The sequence below is a fragment of the Artibeus jamaicensis genome, unplaced genomic scaffold, assembly GCF_021234435.1.
Source record: "Artibeus jamaicensis isolate MK-2021 breed Jamaican fruit bat unplaced genomic scaffold, CSHL_Jam_final scaffold_1283, whole genome shotgun sequence".
NCBI classification, from domain to species: domain Eukaryota; kingdom Metazoa; phylum Chordata; class Mammalia; order Chiroptera; family Phyllostomidae; genus Artibeus; species Artibeus jamaicensis.
Window position 1 is genome coordinate 22,609,730 of NW_026522028.1, and position 20,388 is coordinate 22,630,117.

The 20,388-nt window shown below is 37.8% G+C and overlaps 1 protein-coding gene across 3 annotated transcripts in view; it reads left to right on the forward strand.

Annotated features, from left to right (window-relative positions):
* The window catches only part of MID1 (midline 1), a 374,792-nt gene that overhangs the window by 87,934 nt on the left and 266,470 nt on the right, over positions 1–20,388 (forward strand). The window contains exon 1 of one of the 3 annotated variants that reach the window (XM_053655803.1): positions 18,868–18,889. The exons of the other annotated variants lie outside the window; for them this stretch is intronic. The gene's annotated coding sequence lies outside the window, so the exon portion shown is untranslated. Of the gene's footprint in view, positions 1–18,867; positions 18,890–20,388 lie in introns of those variants that run through there. 3 annotated transcript variants of the gene reach the window in all.

A 20,388-nucleotide genomic window follows, 5' to 3' on the forward strand; every position in this document is an offset into this window, starting at 1 on the left:
TATTGCCAAGTAGTATTCCATTATGTAAATGTCCCACAGTTGTTTTATCTGCTCATCTATGGACACTTGGGCTGCTTCCATATTTTGGAGATTGTAAACAATGCTGCAGTGAACATAGGGGTACTATTTTCTTTTGACTTAGTGCTTTGGGTTCCTTCAGATGTATTCCCAGAAGTGGGAATGCTGGGTCGAAAGTCAGATCTATTTTTAATTTTTTGAGGTATCTCCATACTGCTTTCCACAGTTGTCGCACCAATCTGCCTTCCTGCCAATAGTGCAAAAGTGTTCCCCTTTCTCCACATACTCACCAGCACTTGTTGATTTCTTGTTGATAGCCATTCTGACAGGTAGGAGGCAGTATCTCATTGTGGTTTTAATTTCCATCCCTCTGATGATTAGTGATGTTGAGCATCTTTTCATATGGCTATTGGCCATCTGTATACCCTCTTTGGAGAAGTGTCTAGTCAAGTCCTTTGCCCAGTTTTTAATTCGATTGTTTAGCATTGAGTTTTGTAAGTTCTTTATGAATTTTTTTATACTAACCCCTTATCAGATGTATCAGCGAATATATTTTCCCACTCTGTGGGTTATCTTTATTTTGTTGATTATTTCCTTTGCTGTGCAAAAAAAAATGCTGTGAATGTTTTTTAATCTTCTAACTCACAGATTTCAAAAAAAAAAACTCATATCCCAACTGCCACTGCATTAATTCTCACCATAATGCTAATCCTTATCAATTCTGTCCTCATGCATAAATCAAAGAATCAATGGTCAAATGTGCAGAATCCAGGAAACTGAGTAACTTTAGCAATGGTGACCTACTGGAAATTCCCAGAAAACTTAGCTTCAAATTTCCCACACTTAAAAGTTGGTTGTGAGCCCTGGCTGGTGTAGCTCAGTGGATTGAGCACAGGCCTGTGAAGCAAAGGGTTGCTTGTTTGATTCCCAGTCAGTGCGTATGCCTGGGTTGCAGGCCAGGTTCCCAGTTGGGGACAAATAAGAGGCAACCACACATTGATGTTTCTCTCCCACTCTTTCTCCTTCCCTTCCCCTCTCTCTAAAAATAAATAAATAAATAAATAAATAAATAAATAAATAAATGCTTTTTTAAAAAGTTGGTTGTGAGCATGGCCAAGGGGTGTCAATCAATCATACTGAGATCACAAAGGATGCACTGGTCCTCAGCTACAACTAGATCATTTCAGAAAAGTGATTAAAGTTGCTACACCAATATATTGTGTTCTCGCCATGGTCATCATTGCCTCTTTGGCTGTTCTCAAACCTTGCACTGTCCTGCCACCCTTAGTACATGAGTACAATTCTCTCTGCTTGGAAGCACCTCCAGCTCCTCTGTACCTGGTGAACATCAAAGCCCAAATCAAATATTATCTCTTTTTATGTCTCCTTCTTTGGCCTCTTCCCAGACGTAAACCATTGCCTTTTCTTCTGAAATTCCATTGTCCTATTAGTCCTTGTGTCTGGGTGTATTTCAGTGGACAGACTATGAACACCAAGAGAATGACAATTGTTGTTTATTTCTCTAGCCTCAAGGTCAATACACAGAAGATGCTCAGTATATTAATTGATGAACTAAATCTTTGCTTCAACTCTCTTCTTTAAATCTGGAGAAATAATCTTTGTTACAAATACCGATTCCTCCCTTCCCCTCTAGGAAAATATTGATAATTCTTCCATACATTCTCTAGCTCTTTAGAGTTTATAGGTGTCAAAAGATGGGGTCTTCCCAGTGGTGCTGTAAGCACATAGGTTAACCTTAGTTTCCACTCCTTCTCAAAGTGATGCTTACTTAGCCTTAAACTGACAGGTGGCAGAATCAGGGCCAGGACCTAGTTTTTGTAATGTTCCTGCCTTGCTCTTTCCATTTTGCTGTTTGGATTTAACTTGGTAAAAACTAGGAATTCTTTGCCACTAAGAATAAGTCCATCTGGAAGCTAGAACATCTGGGTAGTTGCAGCAACTTTCTTCATTGAGTCAGGTGATATAGTGATAGTGATTTCTGTCAGCAGTGCCACTCAATAGCAGACATCACTCTGTAGTCACATCATATCCCCTTTCCTCCATCCTTGACAGGCCACTTTCTGGGTGGCTCAATTAACAAAGGGGCTGAGAAACAGCTGTTCCAATGAAGTTCTTCACCCAAGCATGAAAAAGGAGGAATGATTCTTATCCGCTCCAAAGTAATGATGTAAACATTTATTAAATGTTCTGTCAAGCACTATGCTAAAGACTTTACCTACATTTTCACCTCTAATTGTCACCTACATCCTTTTTTAAATTTTTTATTTTGGGGTTTTAGAGAAAGAGGGAGGAGGAGGAAGGAGAGAGAGAGAGAGAGAGAGAGAGAGAGAGAGAGAGAGAGAGAGATTTGTTATTCCACTTATTGATGCATTCATCAGTTGATTCTTGTATGTGCCCCGAATGGGGATCAAACCCGCAACCTTGGTGTAGCGGATTTTTGCAAGGTAGGAACCAGGGTGGTCTCAGGGAACTCAAGAACTAGAGCCAGGTATTCAAATGATCTGGGGGCTTCTTGCTCTGGTCTCTGCATATCTTTGCTTGTCAATGTTATTCTCTTTCTCAGTAGACCAGCTTTATCCATGTGATGGGAAATGTGGTTGCCAGTACCCTTGCTAGCTTTACCACTGGAAAGAAGGAATTTGCCCTGGACGTGTGTGAACCCATACACTGATCTAGTTTTTAAATCCCAATAGCATGATTCTGGTCAGCCTGGTTTGTCATTGCCCGAATCCTTGAACCAATTACTGTGGCTGAGATGGGGTAGCTTTGAGAGGGTGTTGGTATTCTTTTTTGAATCCTCACCCGAGGATATGTTTATTACTTGTAGAGAGAGGAGAGAGAGAGAGAGAGATAAATGTGTGAGAGAAACATCAATCCATTGCCTCTCATATGTGCCCCAAGTGGGAATCAAACCTGCAACATAGGTATGTGCCCTGTGTCTTGACTGATAATGAAACCCTCAACCTTTTGGTGTATGGAATGATGCTCCAACCAACTGAACCACTGGGCCAGGGCAGGAGGTGTTTGTATTCTTATTTGTAACCCTCAATAGAGACTATATTGGCAGGCAATTTCCCCAAAATAAGAGAGGAGCATCTGTTAATAGAAGAAAGGTGGAAAGTGGTTCTGGGCTGAAAACAAGCATACATTGAAGTTATATTATTATGCCCCTGTTAAATAGACTGAGAACTCTGAGATCTGAGTTCATGTAACTTGCCTAAGGTCACCAGATAGAAGTATCAGAATTTTCTTTAATTTTTTAAAGATTATATTTACTTATTTTTAGAGAGGGGAAGGGAGAGAGAAAGAGAGGGATAGAAATATCAATGTGTGGTTGCCTCTCACATGCCCTCTACTGGAGACCTGGCCCGCAACCCAGGCGTGTGCCCTGACTGGGAATTGAACTTGGTTCACAGGCCCATGCTCAATCCACTGAGTCACACCAGCTAGGGCAGAAGGATCAGAATTTGAATCCAGGTAATCAGACACCAGAGGCTACACTGTGGCTCCTGGGCTGTGTTGATCATGCCAGTTATAATAATGTCTTTTTAATGGTGATTTGGAGCTAGTTAGCTAGTTATTTCAGAGCTGAAGTCCCTTTCTCCTTTTGATAGGGCTGATGGAGTCAGGAGCATGGGCTGGCTCTTTGAGTTCTGTTGAATGAACTCACAGGACCCAGGTCTTTCCAAGAAGAGCTATGGGCTACAATGTGAGCAAGTAGCAGAGTGTGAATCCATCCTCATGCCATCCATCTTCATTATTATAGAAAATAATACAAAGCCCTGGCTGGTGTAGCTCAGTGAGTGCGGGCCTGCAAACCAAAGGATCATGATTCAATTCCCAGTCAGGGCACATGCCTGGGTTGCAGGCCAGTTCCCAGCAAGGGACACATGAGAGGCAAGCATACATTGATATTTCTCTCCCTCTCTCCTTTCCTTCCCCTCTAAAGATAAATAAATAAAATCTTTAAAAAAAGAAGCAAGTTGCTCATAAAAAATATTTTAAAAAAATACAAAGCATGCTTTCCTCCACAAGGTGCCCCTACTACCATCTCAGTATGAGAATTGCCTCAGGCTTTCATTTTCCTTTCCAGATCTTTCTACATTTTCCCTAACAAGACCACTTTCCTTTCCATGTTCCCCGCAGCAGTGGCCCCTGCAGAGCTATCCTGCCTAATGTTGTCACAGCTCACACCCCCTCTGGCCATTAGTAAGTGGCAGCCTGTGTTCAGTTGCATGTTTCTTATCCTCCTTTCATATCCTCTCCTTTTTTTTTATCTTATCCTCCAAACATCATAGCCTCTCCTTTCATTTGCGTCTTCCTTCTCCAATCTAGGGAACAAATTTAGTAAGAAATGAACCCCTGCCTCCTCAGATTTCTAAGCCATGGAAATCAGAAAATTGACAATGATTGCATTTTCAGTTCTCAAAATGATGACCAATTTCATGGGCTAGTACAGGGAGAGGTTGTTGAGGGGAGCAGAATCTTTTCTCATGTATTGGCAATGTGTGATTTATATCATGTGTAAAATCAGCTTTAGGGAAATTGACTTAAAGTGAGATTCTTCATAAGATTAAAGAAGTCTACTGCGTTGTAGCTCACTGAAGTGCTAGACATGCATTTAAGCCTAAACACTTCCAAACATGAAGACTGCTTTCTTAAAAGTTTCTATCACATGGAGGGTTATCAACAGGAGAGTGAAGGGGGAGGGGGGAAGATACAGAAAATTAGTAGCATAGATGGTAGGTAGAAAATAGAGAGGGGGAGGAAATAATAGTATAGGAAATATAAAAGCCAAAGAACTTATATGTATGACACATGGACATTAATGAAAGGTGGAGAATGTGGGTGGGAGGGGATGTGCAGAGTGGAGGGGCATGAAGGGGGGAAATGGGACAACTGTAATAGCATAATCAATAAAATATATTTTTAAAAGTTTCCTTCAATAAAAGCCAGTTTCCATAACTTATCCCTTTTCCTATGGTATGCACTCAGTATGGTTCTGTTTGGGAGGAAACTGCCCAGGACAGATGCTTTGTAAAGCTAGCCAACTGCTCATTCTTATTCTGCATATATGTGAATAAATAACTCCACACACCCCACCCTAAACACAGTTGTCAGGATCCTGGAACATGGAACAAAGACTAGAATTCTTTCTCTCACAAAGCCTGGAATTTTGGCTTTAATTTATATTAATCTGGTTTTGTATGTTTACTTTTAGTTTGCATTTTTAATGCTGCTGTTTCATATTTATCTTTGGCTTATATGTTCCTCTCCCATTACCACCACATCTCCGTAATTTAATCTCATTTGTTGTTGTTGCTCTCACATGTAGCCTTTGGGTCGTTCATCCCCACATAGACTTGGGAAGCTGCAAAATAGTTTATTAGACAGTGTTCCCCACGCAGATCATAAAAACAGTCACCCAGCCCTAGACTCAGCCTCTGTAACGCATCATGTTCCTTCTAAGCCACAGTGGTATTCTTCTGTCTAGACACAGTCTGTTCTCTAGAACAGATGACTGTAATTGAATATGTCAGTTTGCAAGGAAGACTTGTTTCTAATAAGCTTTTAATCCCAAGTAACAAAATTTAGCAAAATGCAAAGACAGTATATTGTTTTAAAAGAGGCTTTTGAAATGGATGTTTTTGGCTCAGCCCTACTAAACTGTTGTGTAATTATTCTCCTGAATATAATCTGAAAGGACCAGAAAAGTCAAGTTCACCTCATTTGTTTGAATGTCCCCAATAGGCTTATCTGTAGAACAAATATTCAAACACACTTGGTTTTAGTTCATTTGATAGGTTGGAGTTAACGCATTAGTCATAGAGACAGCCAAAATCAACCAATTGTTCCAATGACTGGAGATTTGAAATGCCACAGGGACACTTATGTTAGAATGGGGACATGAAAATCTTATAGATCTGTGAAGAAAATGAGTCTAATTTTTCTACTGAGAATAATTTGTAATTATTTGAAGAAATCAAGAAGTCGAGGACAAAATATCTTGACCTCTAGCTGTTCAAACCACAAGCAATTTGTCTTTCACTATTTAAAGTGTTTTTAAAGTACTAACAAAGAAAAGTCCTAATAAGGTATTATAGAAAATTCCATTTCTTTGCTATCTGAAAGAAAGTAGATTTAGTTTGGGTGGTTGCTAGAAGGACTAAATTCTATCTTTCTGCAGTAAGCACATGGTGCTTTGGGCAGGTCAATGGTCCAAATATGTAGAAAAGGGATTTTTTTTAACATGGTGTGTTTTTATGAAGACCCTTCTGGTGGCCCCGCCCTTTTCAAATTCCCTGTATTTCATCTTCCCACTTTCTGGCCACAATCTTGAATGTAATGTAAAATAATTACTTTAACATTAATCTTTCATTCCTACTAAAATGCAAGTCTGGAAAAAGGGAGGTAAAATATGTTGATCTCATATCAGTTTTTGTAACTTTAAATGCCAGAGGTTCAGACTGAGATCAAGAAGTAATAACAAACACAGAAGGGAGAGAGAGAATGAAGGCATTGGGCTACAGAGAGAAACAGGCCAAGGGAGGTCTGTTGTAGCAAACTGAATCAAAGAGGGGGAAAAGGAACTAAGTTGGAAGATTGAGGCCTCAATATCAAATTCATCTTATTTCAAAATGTTTCCTAGGTTTCCTTATTCCTACTAATTTCCATCACCAAGAGCTTTAGAGAAACATAGTATGTTTTTTATTCCTTTGAATATAGCTAGTTTTAGCTACTTTTTCCTTCAGACATCCACTCAATTGTAACTTTGAGTGTCACTTTTTCACAGACTAATTTTCCTGCAGATAAAACATCTAAATTAAATGTCACATATTAGTTTTCTTTTTAAACCCCCTTTCTTCTTGAGATATTTCATAAGTTGCTCATTTAGTAGACTGTCTCCCCACACCCAACAGTGGAGTCAATCTTCTATTGAGTTTTATTTTATGGTGTTCTTACACAAGCCCTGGAAGTTATGAAGACTTGGCTTCTTTTCCCAGTGGACAGGCTTGGAACAGCAACCTTTCTCTAGATTCCTAGTAGCTCTAAAAGGAAAAGAGATCATTTTCAAAGACTGAAATCTTTTTTGTTAACCTAAGAAGAAAAGAATATATTAGAAAGAAATAAGAAAAGAAAGCATATCCTTGTTCTACCTTGTTACTTATATTAATTCAGGGTTCAACCAAGAGCCCAGCCTTGATCTATCTGCATAACTTATCTGCACACAGATCCCAAGCATGTAGATTTCTCACCATCTCAAAATATTTTCATAATTCCTCCATCCTTTGACCCTCTTAGTGTTGAAATTGGTAGTCTTTATTTATTTCCAAAGTCTATAGTTCCTCCCCAAATCAAATGACAGTATCATGAAATGCTTCATCTTCTAATAGCCTATCAACAAAACCCTACCATTAGAAGCCCAAGGTTATCTTCTGAGCTTTAGAAATTTTGAGTCATTTAAGCAAAAATTATATTGACAAAGCACAGATATTCCTTTGCAGGATCACAATGAACATTTTTTCCTGTATTTTTTCCAGGCCAAATTTTGTCAATTGTTCATATGCTTGGTTCCACATATCACACCTGATTTCTGATCATCTTGCCCACTTTTATAAAAAATGATTAGAAAGTATTCCTATGGGTTTCTTTAACTATACTTTAAGATAAGTTACTTTTAGATGAAGTTCTTAATCCCTTCTTTCAAAAATGCCTCTAGGAGAGCAAGCCCACAAAACAAGAGAACAAAAACAACATTCTAAACTGATATGCAGCACTGAAATATACACTTGAAACCTATATTTTATTAACCAACATCACCCTAAGAAATTTAATAAACACAGACATATATAGTCATATATAGCAATAAAAAAGAATACACATGGAGCCATTTTTAAAATCAATGCCAGAAAAGTCATAGTTAGATGGAATCTTTGAGGCCATTTATTCTCCCACCTACCACTGCTACAGGAAGGCACTAATATAGTTCCTGTTGAACATTTCCAAGGACAGGGAATCCATGCTACCCACACACAGGAACAGGATGTCTAATTGGGCAGTTCCATTTCCTCAACTGCCCCCGCCAATCTTATTTTTGGTTTCTGGACCTTCACTCAACTTACTCAACCAATTGACACTCTTCCCAACACATACCAACTCTTCTGCTATTTGGAGAAGCAAATGCATTGCTTTTTTGCCTGACAAAATATTGCCTGAATCAGGAAAGATGCTAGAATTAAAAGCAAAATAAAATAAGAACAACAACAAAACAAACCTTGGTACATCATTCAAAAATTTAGAGAAACATTGCATTTACCAGAAAATTGCTATACTGTGAAGGTGTATCCTAATATTCATCATTAAATAAATATAAAATGGGAGTAAGACAATGCAATTAGTTGGTGAAAATAAGATCAGAAAGTAACTCAGGGAGATAAATAGACCTAAAACTAGAATTGTGAGATTAAATACAGGATGCCCAGTTCAAGTTCTTTTTCAGAGAAACAACAAATAACTTTCTAGTATCATATGTCCCAAATATTGCCTTTGTCTCTTTGTCTCTGCCACTCTGTGTCTCTGCTCTTCCTTCCCACTTTACTCCCCTTTCCAGAGTGTCCTATCTCTCTCTCCCTCTCTTTGCATGGGATATACATATCCTAAAAAAGTGTTACATCTACTAAAACATTGTTCATGATTTATCTGAAATTCATATTGAAAAAAACTGTATTTGTGTATGTCTAATGACTTTCTGGAGAAGGTTCCATATAAAGTGTCCTGATACCAGAGCCATTGTCATTTGCTTTTTGGGTCTGTGTGGTGCTCTGTCCTAGGCAGGCCCTCTGTTTACCAATAGGAGATGATATGACTAGTAAAATCTGCCATAACCTTGTGAAAGGCTGTAAGAATTGCTGTGAGTGGTTGTACTTTAGGCTTACAACTTCTGCTTCCCACTGCATCCCCCCCGACTTTACTATAGCATGTTGTGTTATGAGTATGCTCTTCTTCTGAGCCTAACCAGGGAAAGGAAAAAATAATGCCTCATTTAACTCATTAAGACAGTGAGGGGGCTGAAGCAGTGATATCTACATTTGGTGTGTTCTGAAATTAGGACTGCCTGGTGATCTGAGGAGTGACCTAAGCTCCCTGAACTTGGCCCTCTGAAATTTGCATTTCATGAAAGAAGCAGCCCCAGGGAGAAATCACAAGGGCAATCCAACAGCACAGCTGAGCCACAATGATAGATACTGCTCCCAGCTGCTGCCCTGGCCAGTGGCTTAGCTCCCAGCAAGGTCCTGATGAGACACAGTCTCCCTCTTGCTTCTTTTTTTCTACCCCTCCCTTTGTATCTGCCAGCCTGTGCCTCTCCTCCCCTTTGCTTTCTGTCTCCCTCTCCCTCAAGAGTGTCCTTGTCCCTCCATCCTTCCCTCAGTTATATTTCTGTCTCTCTCTAGCCTCTGCCAGTCTGTTTGTTTCTCTCAGTCCCCACTACTCTCTTATACTTTTCTCTGCCATGTTTTTGTCAAAGCTTTTCCTCCCTTTTTCTTCTCCCGTACGTACTCCCTTTCGAAAGCTCCCTCGACTTTGACCCACCCCTGCATCCTAGTACTCCTTTGCTCCACCCTTTTTCTTTCTGGTCCTGCTGCTCTTCTTTGTCCCTTCCTCTCACTTTTTTCCTTTCTCTATCTTTCCCATCTGTCTCATGCATTCCCATTGGTGTCACAACAGAGGTGGCATTTGTAAGACTGTGGCAGGGACCTCCTGTGATATTTGTACTTCTAGGCTCTGCCATTGGCTGCAGCGACATGTTCAAGATGAATTTGGCCCAAATCTACATGTGAAAACTGCCTAATTGAGCAGCAGGATCCATCCAGAGGGCAGATTTTACTAAAACAAAGCACAGGGTTGTTGTTTTTTTTCTGGTGGCCTCTGAACATTGATAGGGCCTCATTTGCAGGGGCCTTGGGTGTGTGTGTGTGTGTGTGTGTGTGTGTGTGTGTGTGTGTGTGTGTGTGTGTGATGTATTTGCTTGGTTCTGCAGAAACCAGTTTTGCAAAAATTACGAGAAAATCCATCAAATCACTCTTATCCTTGGAGCTTATGTTTGTTCCTAAGCATATTTTGAAGGGATTGAAATAAGGTTTTTATAAGCTCTTTTTAACTTCTTCATTGAGAATTAAAAGCAATATTCGAAGTCTCTATTTCCCAAATCTACAGAGGAAATGTAGAGAGTATTTTGAGATAAGAAAGTACATATATATTTGTGTGAGAGTGTATATATTTATTTATATACAGTGTAATATAGTGTAAATACAATAACTCTATACATGTACTTCCTCAAAATACATTATATATATTTATGTATAAACTATATCTGATTGTGGATCTGTACTGTGTACATATATATGTACAAATCCTCTAAAGCCTGTGGTTTTATATAAATTCTTGATTATATAAAGAGACTGTTTAGGATGTTATCATAAACTGTGGTTAAGGAGGAAAGACTGACAAATTTGGGGGATTCTGATTTCATTTACGAATACTATGCCACTTCTTGGTTTACATTTAAATTAGGTTTAAGCATTCAATTAAAAAAGATATTTTAAGTAGCTCTCACATGTAAGTGTAAAAGAAAATGAGCCCTAACTCAGAGAATCCATAGGCAGCAGGGAAAGGCAGCCCTGGCAAAAGCAAAACTGAATTTGAAGTTTGACGTCTGGTCATGAATGCACTCATTCCACATAGCAATGTGTCTTTTCTGTTTTCTGCTATATATCCTGGAGTTGAATACAGCCTGGTGACCTTGAGAACAATACTCTGCCTCCATCATAAACCCCAACATGTGTGAACAGCCATATCCTTGGTTATATATGGAGGAGAGAAGTTGGAGTCTTAAACAACAACAACAAAAACATGGCCATGAACATCATGGACAAAATGTTTTTCTGCTTTTTCCAAGAAAAACTCAATAATAAAATCATTGTGAAGTATTGCTCCTCCTACCCACTTCTCAAAAACCCTCTGATTTCAAACGCCATGTAAAAATTCAATTAGAATTAAGACAACAATTTTATTTTTTAATTTTTATTTAATTATTTTTCAAGTACATTTTTTGTCTATTTCTCCCATCCCAGCCCCCCCCGCCCCATCTCCCCACCTCCCTCCCATTTCCCACCCCCAGTCCTCATCCCTGTGTCTTTCATACTTGTTCCTCAAAATCCCTCCCCATTTTTCCCCTTAAGTTCCCTTCCCTCTCCCCTCTGGTCCCTGCCCACTTGTTCTCTATTTCAGTGTCTTTGTTTTTATTCTGTTTGCTTGTTTGTTTTGTTGTTTAGCTTCCTGTCAAAGGTGAGATCATATGGTATTTGTCCTTCAATGCCTGGCCTATTTCACTCAGCATAATGCTTTCCAGTTCCATCCATGTTGTTGCAAAGGGTAGGAGCTCCTTCTTTCTCTCTGCAGCATAGAATTCCATTGTGTATATGTACCACAATTTTTTGATCCATTCATTTACTGATGGGCACCTAGGTTGCTTCCAACTCTTGGCTATTGTAAATTGTGCTGCTATGAACATTGTGGTGCATAGGTTCTTGGAAATTGATGTTTTAGGATTCTTGGGATATAATCCTAGCAGTGGAATTGCTGGGTCAAGAGGCAGGTCAATTTTTATTTTTCTGAGAAAATTCCATACTGTTTTCCATAATGGTTGTACCAGTCTGCAATCCCGCCAACAGTAAACTAAGGTCCCCTTTTCCCCACAACCTCTCCAACATTTGTTGTTTGTTGCTTTGTTTATGATAGCCATCCTGACTGGTGTAAAGTGGTATCTCATTGTGGTTTTAATTTGCATCTCTCTGACAACTAATGATATTGAGCATCTCTTCATGTGTCTCTGGATATTCTGTATGTCCTCTTTGGAGAAGTGAGAATTAAGACAACAATTTTAAATTAAGGATATCATAGCTAACCCTTGACAACTGATTTTTAACTAATTTACAATACTGATTCCATAGTAGAGGTTAGAAAGATATTAGAAGGTCACACATCACAGGCAATATAATAAGTATATAGAATTGTGTGCAGGAATTCTTTGTCTTTAGAAGCAGAATGTTTTGAAGATTGAACAATAAGAAATTTAAACAAAACCTTTTGGTAAGGATTTTATTCAGTTATTTTTTGAGAAAGGGAAAGGGAGGAAGAAAGAGGAAGAGAAGCATTGATGTACAAGAGAAACATGGATTGGTTGCCTTTAACACCCCCCCCCCACTGGGGACCTGATACACAACCCAGGCATGTGCTCTGACTGGGAGTCAAACCAGCAACCTTTCTTTTTGCAGGACAATGCCCAACCCACTCAGCCACACCAGTCAGAGCTAAACAAAACTTTTAACTTCATACTCCCCTATACATAAAATTCAAACAAAATTCCCTAATCTTGTTCATAGAGAAGAGATAATAGATTCTCTTTTCATGTGGGGGATAAATGCAGACAACTGCAAAAACAATTTTAGAAAGAGTTTGTACCATTTTACACTCTTTACTAGTAATGTATGAAGATTCTTCTGATTTCTTTACATCCTCATTAACATTTGGTGATGTTAGTCTTTTTAATTTTTCCCATTCCAGTGAGCTTGAAAAGATATCTTGTAGTTTTAATTTACATTTCCCTGAAGACAAATGATAATGTTGAACATTTTTTTCTGTGCTTATTGGTAATTTATATACTTGTAATTGTGAAGTTTCTCTTTATATATCTTACCCATTGGGGGGTGACTGTCTTTTTATTATTGAATTATGGGAACACTTTATGTATTCTAAATAAGTTAGTGTGTCAGGTACATACATATATAAATGTATATAAAATATTTGTCCTAGTCTATATCTTCCCTTTTCATTTTATTAACAATGTCTTTTAATGGCTACAACTTTTTAATTTGGATGAGACACAATTTTCAACTGTTTTGTTTATTATTTTTTGGATCTCTTCTAAAAATATTTTTCTACCCTATGACTGTGAGATGTTTGCCTCTGATTTTTTTCTGGAAGTTTTACAGTTTTCACTTTCAAGTGTAGGCCTATGATCCATCTTGATTCAATAACTGTATACTGTGAGGTAGAGGTCAAGGTTTATTTTTTTCTCATGTGATTTTTCTAGTTATTTCAGCACCATTTGTTGAAAAGACTATTCTTTTCCCCCATTTAATTACATTGGTCCCTTTGTTGAAAATCAACTGACCATGTACATGTGAATATATACCTGTACTTAATTTTGTTTCATTGGTCAGTCTGTCTGTAAGTCAAAAACAAACTGTCCTGACTACTGTAGTTTTAGAGTTAGTTTTTAAATGAGGTAGGGTAGGTTCTCCAACTCTGTTATATTTTTAAAGACTGTTTAGCTGTTTAGTTTTTTTTATTTTATTAAATGTTGGAATCAACTTGTCTGTTTCTACAAAACAGTCTTGGGGCTTTTCACAGGAATTGTATTGAATCTATAGATCAATTAGAGAAGAACTGACATCTTAACAACATTGAATCCTCCAAGCCATAATCATGGTATCTCTCCATTTATTTCTATATTTTTCAATTTCTCTCAGCAATATGTTAGTTTTCAATCTCAGTCTTGCATATCCTTAATTATATGAATTAGTATTTTACCCTGATTTGTATCCCAGTATTTTATCCTGCCACGATTATATAAAAATATAATTGACTTTAATGTTCATCTTGCATTCTATGACATTGTTAAATGTAATTATTAGTTTGGACAATTATTTCATATATTCATCAGAATCTTTTCATATAAATAATGCTGCGATTTGGGGAAAAAAGGGTTTACTTTCTTTTAAGTCTTTATGTCCTTTATTTACTTTTGTTTTTTTATTGTACTGGCTATAATATCCAGTACAACATTGAATATCAGTGATTAGAGCAGACATCCTTGCCTGTTTCTGATCTTGAGAGAAAGTACTCATTATATCACAATAAAGCATGATGTGAACTGCAGGTTTCCCATAGTTGCCTTTTATTTGGAGGCTAAAGTTTCCTTCAGGTCATAATTTTTTTTTATTTTTTTTTATTGATTATGCTGTTACAGTTGTTCTATTCCCCCTTTCATTCCCCTCCACCCTACCCCCCATCCCCACCATTACCCCCCCTTTAGTTTATGACCATGTGTCTCAAGTCCTTTAGATTCTATATTTCCCATGCTATTCTTGCCCCCCAACTATTTTCTATCTACTGTCTATGCTACTTATTTTCTGTACCTTCTCCCCCCTTCTCCTCCTCCCACTCCCCTGTTGCTAACCCTCCTTGAGATCTTCATTTCTATGTTTCCACTCCTGATCTAGCTGTCCTTTTAGTTTGCTTTCCTTTTAGGTGTGGTTGTTAATAACTGTGAGTTTGTTGTCCTTTCACTGTTCATGTTTCTTTAACTTCTTTTTCTTAGATAAGTCCCTTTAGCATTTCATATAATAAGGGCTTGGTGATGATGAACTCCTTGAATTTGATCTTATCTGAGAAGCACTTTATCTGTCCTTCCATTCTAAATGAAAGTTTTTGCTGGATAGAGCAATCTTGGTTGTAGGTCTTTAGATTTCATGACTTGGAATACCTCTTTCCAGCCCCTTCTTGCCTGTAAGGTCTCTTTTGAGAAATCTGCTGACAGTCTGATGGGGACTCCTTTATAGGTGACTGTCCCCTTAGCTCTTGCTGCTTCTAGGATTCTCTCCTTCATTTTAATTTTGGCTAATGTAATGATGATGTGCCTTGGTGTGTTCCTTCTTGGGTCCACCTTCTTTGGGACTCTCTGAGCTTCCTGGATTTCCTGGAAGTCTATTTCCTTTGTCAGATTGGGGAAATTCTCCTTTATTATTTGTTCAAATAAGTTTTCCACTGGTGGCTGTGCCTTTCCCCCTTCTGGTACCCCTATAATTCGGATGTTGGAGCGTTTAAAGATGTCCTGGAGGTTCCTAAGACTCTCCTCCTTTCTTTGAATTCTTGCTTCTTGACTCTTTTCTGTTTGGCCATTATTTGCTTTCTTCTGGTCCACTCCATTGATTTGAGTCCCAGTTTCCTTTTCATTGCTATTGGTGTCCTGTGCAATTCCATTCATTTCAATTAGTTTCGCCTTCATATATTTGTCTAATTTGTCGGTATAATCAACCAGTTCTGTGAGGATCCTGATCACCAATGTTTTAAACTGTGCGTCTGTGAGTTTTGCTATTTCTTCATCGCTTAGATCTATTGGCTCTGGGGCTCTGAGATCCTCCAGCGCCATTCTTGGTCTGTTCGGGCCCTTTAAATGTGAGAAGCGGCACCTTGGATTCCCAGGTCGCTGGGTTGTGATGCTGTATGTGGGGGCATGGCCAGAGCGGGGAAAATGGCGACCCCCTCTGCCGCTTCTCACAGCTGGGTGTGGAGGAGCAGTGCCGTAGGTGGTTCACCTGGGCCGGGCCACTCAGAGTCGCTGGGTTATGACGCTGTATGTGGAGGTGGGGTCAGAGCAGGGAAATGGCGGCGCCCTCCACTGCTGCCGGCTGTGGGGACCTGCCGGGCCCGGTCCAACCGCCCACTCCCTCGCCTGTCCACCCACGCACAAATGCGCGACCTCAGTCAACATGCAGCCCCGCTGCCCCGCTGTCTCCCCCGCGGTCGCTTGCCTGGTCGCTCGCTCGGTCGCTCACTAGGTCCGACCCTGCGCCTGGATTCCGAGCGGGTATGGATTCCGCGCGTCTGGATTCCTCGCCTGAGTCGTCTGGCCGAGTCCTCCCGCGCAACCCTGCTCCGCCAGCCGCTGGTTTCGCCCCTTACCGGTCAGGCTGAAGAATTTGTTGTTAACGGACTTCCGAAAAGTTCAATTTTCCATGTTCTGGCTGTGTTTTCTGTTGCTAATATTTAGTTTTCTCTAATCTTGGTTGTGTGAGAAGGCATGGCACATCCACCTATGCCTCCATCTTGGCGGAAGTCTCCCCTTCAGGTCATAATTTACAGAGTTTTATATCAATTAATAGATGTTGAAGTACATTAAATTTTTTCTGCCCTTATTAAAAAGGAGATACATGGTTTGTGTCCTTTTATCTATGAATGTGGTGGATAATATTGGTTGACTGATTTTGAATGTTAAACTAACTTTATATTGCTGGTTATGATATATTATATTCTTTTTACATGTTGCTGGACTTGATTTACTAACATTTAGTTAAAGACTTTCATTCCTGATGAGGGATATTGATTTGTGACCTTCTTTTCTTACACTACTTTTGCCTTGTCATATTTTGGTATCAGATTTATGCTGGCTTCATAAAATGAGTTGTAAAAGCATTTCTTCCTCCTCTATTTTCTGAAACAGTTTGTTTAAAATTGGCAGTATTTCTTCTTCTTTAAATATATTGTAACATTCACTAGTAAAATTCTCTGGACCTGGTATTTTCTTTTGGGGAAGAATTTTTATTTCAATTCAGTTTCTTATATAGATATAAGATTAATAAGATTTTTCATTTTATCTTGTGTCAGTTTTAGTAACTCACATTTTTCTACAAATTTCCTCCTTCCAACTAAGTTGTAGAAATCATTGGCACAAAATTGTTTATAGTACCTTATTTCTTTGATGTCTGCAGAATATATCATGATATACTCAATTCATGTTTTCTATCTTTTCCTTGATCAGAGTTGCCAAGAGTTTGTTTATTTTATTAATAAGTTTAGTCCTACCTGGTATGGTTCAGTGCCTGAGCACTGGCCTGGGAACCAAAAGGTTGCCAGTTTGATTCCCAATCAGGGCATATGCCTGGGTTGCAGGTCAGGTCCCCAGTTGGGGGTGGAAGGCAACCAACCCATGTTTTTCTTTCATATTGATGTTTCTCTCCCTCTCTCTCCTCTCTTTCTTAAAAAAATGACTAAAATCTTTAAAAAATAAGTTTAAAACATCAACTTTTGGCTTTGTTAAATAGCTATTATTTATTGGCTTTCTATTTCATTGTTTATTGCTTTTATGTTTATTTTTCTTTTCTTCTATTACTTTGGTTTTACCTTGTTCTTTTTTTAGCTACCTTAGGTATAAACTTTGATCACTGATTTTAAACTTTTCTTCTTTTTTAAATATTTAGCTCTACAAATTTCCCTTTAAGCAATGTTTTAGCTGCATCTCACAAATTTTGATATATTGAACTTTGTTTTTCATGCAGTTCAAATTACTTTTTTAATTTCCCTAATTTTTCCTATCACTCATGGATTACTTAGCATGTATTGTTTACTTTTCAACATTTGGGGCTTTCTAAAATACCTAAAATGTTTTATCTAGTTGTTTTATCTGTTACTTAACAGGAAGTATTAAAATCAACAATTATGAACATAGATTTATGTTTGCTACTTTAGTTCTGACAGTTTTTCTTCTTTTTTGCAAAAACTACATTTATTTTATTTTTTAATTTATTTTAACTGTTGTTCCAGTACAGTTTTCGGTCTATTACTCCCATCCCAGCCCACCCTCCCTGTGCTACCCACCTCCCTCCCATTTCCGCCCTTCTTCGTTTTTTTGCCCATGTATCTTTTATACTTGTTCCTGTAAACCCTTCCCCTTTTTCCGTGAAATTTTCTCCCCTCTCCCCTCTGGTCACTGTAGTTCTGATAGTTTTTCTTCATTTCACTTGAAGCTCTGTTATTAAGAATATATATATTCATTGTTGTATGTCATCCTAATGATTGGCCCTTTTGTCATTATGAAATGTTCCTATTTGTCTCTGAGAATATTCTTTGAGTATGTAATCTAATATTAATATAGCCTGGCCAGTTTTTTTGTGCTGACTATTTGGCTGGTATATGTTTGTCTCTCTTCTTACCTTTAACCTATTTGTGTTTTTATCATTAAAATCCATCTCTTCCACAGCATATAATTAGATCTTTTCTTTTTTAATTCAGTCTGACACTTCCTGTCTTTTCATTGGTCCCTTTATACTTAGTGTAATTATTAACATTATTACAATTAGGTCTACTTCCCAGCTGTTTGGTTTTTTATGTCCCCTCTGTTTCATATGCCTTGTTGTGACTTTATTGCCTTCTTTTGAGACTAACAGAATAGTCACTAATAACTATAAATATTCTTTCATCTCAAGTATTTTCAGGATTTAAATTCAGTATTTTTTCTGTGTACCTTTGCACTTGAAACATCATATAAATTAAAATTATGTTAATTGTATACAAATAACATAAATTTCACATTAAAAGGCAATCATAGTAATACAGTAATTGCCATTCCTAGATTCCAATAAAAAGTGACTTCTTCTCTCTGATCTAGAAGTTTGATTGACTGGAAACATTTCCAATTTCCTTGATTTGGGCATCATTTACTTTGATTGATGCTTTTTTCTTGTAAAATCAAAGTAATCACTTTTGAAATTATATCTCAATTTTCATTCCTATACTCATATATTTATATTTCCTCATACTTTTACTGCAGGTAATGTAAATATTCAAAAATCAAGCAAGGTTTCATTCAAATCTGCCCTGTACTCTCATGACAAACATATGTTAAGCTAATTATATTATATTTTGTTAAATGAAAATATACATCTTTAAAAAATTTTTAAAAACATCTAGAGTCCTTAAAGTTTGTTTTCTAGAAATAAAGGAATTCCCACTCTACAATCTATTTTGATTATTTTAAAGATTCATGTCCAAGTTTTACAACATTTAGAGAGCGTTGTGTTTTGAAATCAATAGCTTCAAATGAACAGTTGAGTGATTTAGGAAAAAATTATTATTTTATTAATAATCACAGGTACCTTTTCACAAGCTGCTTTGGGATACCATCTGGATGAAGTATCATTATCATAGTTCCATTTGCAAAATGAAAAAGGTAAACATTTAATTTTTAAGTGAAATTTGTTTTTCCTTTCCAGAAAGTCACATAATGACATATACTTGGATGGACACCATGATTGCTTTAATATTTTTCTCAGTTTATTTTCCCTTTATACTCATGATTTACAGAGGGATTATCATTCAGTAGCCAAGGTTTAAGAATGAACCATTGATCCATCCAGGCAGATGTGGTTTTGGAATTTAATTTTGTCAGCCTCTGGTTTAGTTGGACAAAGAGAGGGGAAGGTGATAGCATGACTAGTGCTTGTTGTTGTTGGAAATGTGACCCTCTGCTTTTGAATGGCTCCCAGTTTGTCTGCAGGAGCAAGCTCCTAATGACATAGGAGAGCAGTTAGAGGGGACAGTGAGTGAACATGGATGACAGAAGTATCTGTGCCACTCATTCATTAGGGACTCACAAAGGGGCATAGAAATTCTGGGCTTTTGTGGGGATTGAAAGCTTCATATCAAATGTCTGTCGGGTAATTTAATTACATGGGCATGGTAGGAATGACACAGTGGTTACATTAATAAACTGAAGCATTAAAGAATAATAGCCCAGTTATTGCTGAATTATGGGAAACACGCTGCCTATTCATTCCTGGTGATATTAGAAGGGAGAAGGAGGGGGCTTCCTACTTTGCACTTGCAATGCATAAAGAAACAGTTTCTTGCCTCTCTAAACCTGTGGAAAACCTGGTATGGTGGAAGGTCCAAAGTTGCACCCAATAGCATAAGTCTTGCTTTGTTTAAGATGCTTAAAATATCATAAGCTAAGTCTCTTTTTATGGTGCTAAATAAAATTGGCTTGAGCCAGACATAGTAATGAGCACGTGCTGCACAAACATCTTCAAATAGCCTTTCCAACAAATCCCAGTATTTCCACTCATTGTCCTGGGACTCTTGTTAATAGAATCCATTTATGTGATCATAGGCTACTAGGTTGGTAGGTTCAAAGAAGCAGCCTATCATTTAATAGAAACTAAAGTAATTTTTCATATTCACTCATCCCTTCTGACAGACTGGAAGAAAATGCCCTTTTTCCTCTTGAAGGAGCAAGTAAAAAGAACACACATTTTGTTTCATATCACTTTTCAAGAAACATTTATTAAACTGCACCAACACTGTTCCAAGAACTGTGACATGAAAGAGGGAAAGACATGAAAAAGATGCTGTCAGTCCTTGATTTCAGGTTCTAATAGAGGAATTCATAGCTTAGCAGGTGGCTACCTCCTTCCATTTAACCCATGAAAATTTCTCTGCATAACTCATACTCATCATCTTGTGACCTGATTTCTTTCTTGGTTCAAAAAAATGTGTTGATGACTTTTAAAGATCTACTCCAATTCTAAAATTCTTTAAGCCTATAAATTCTGAAAAATATATTTCAAGGAGAAAAAAAACATTTTGCTTTCACAAAAACCAATTACAATGTAAATAGATGGGTCCAAAGAATCATTGTTAATAATGCAAACTATATTTTGTGTTTGGGGG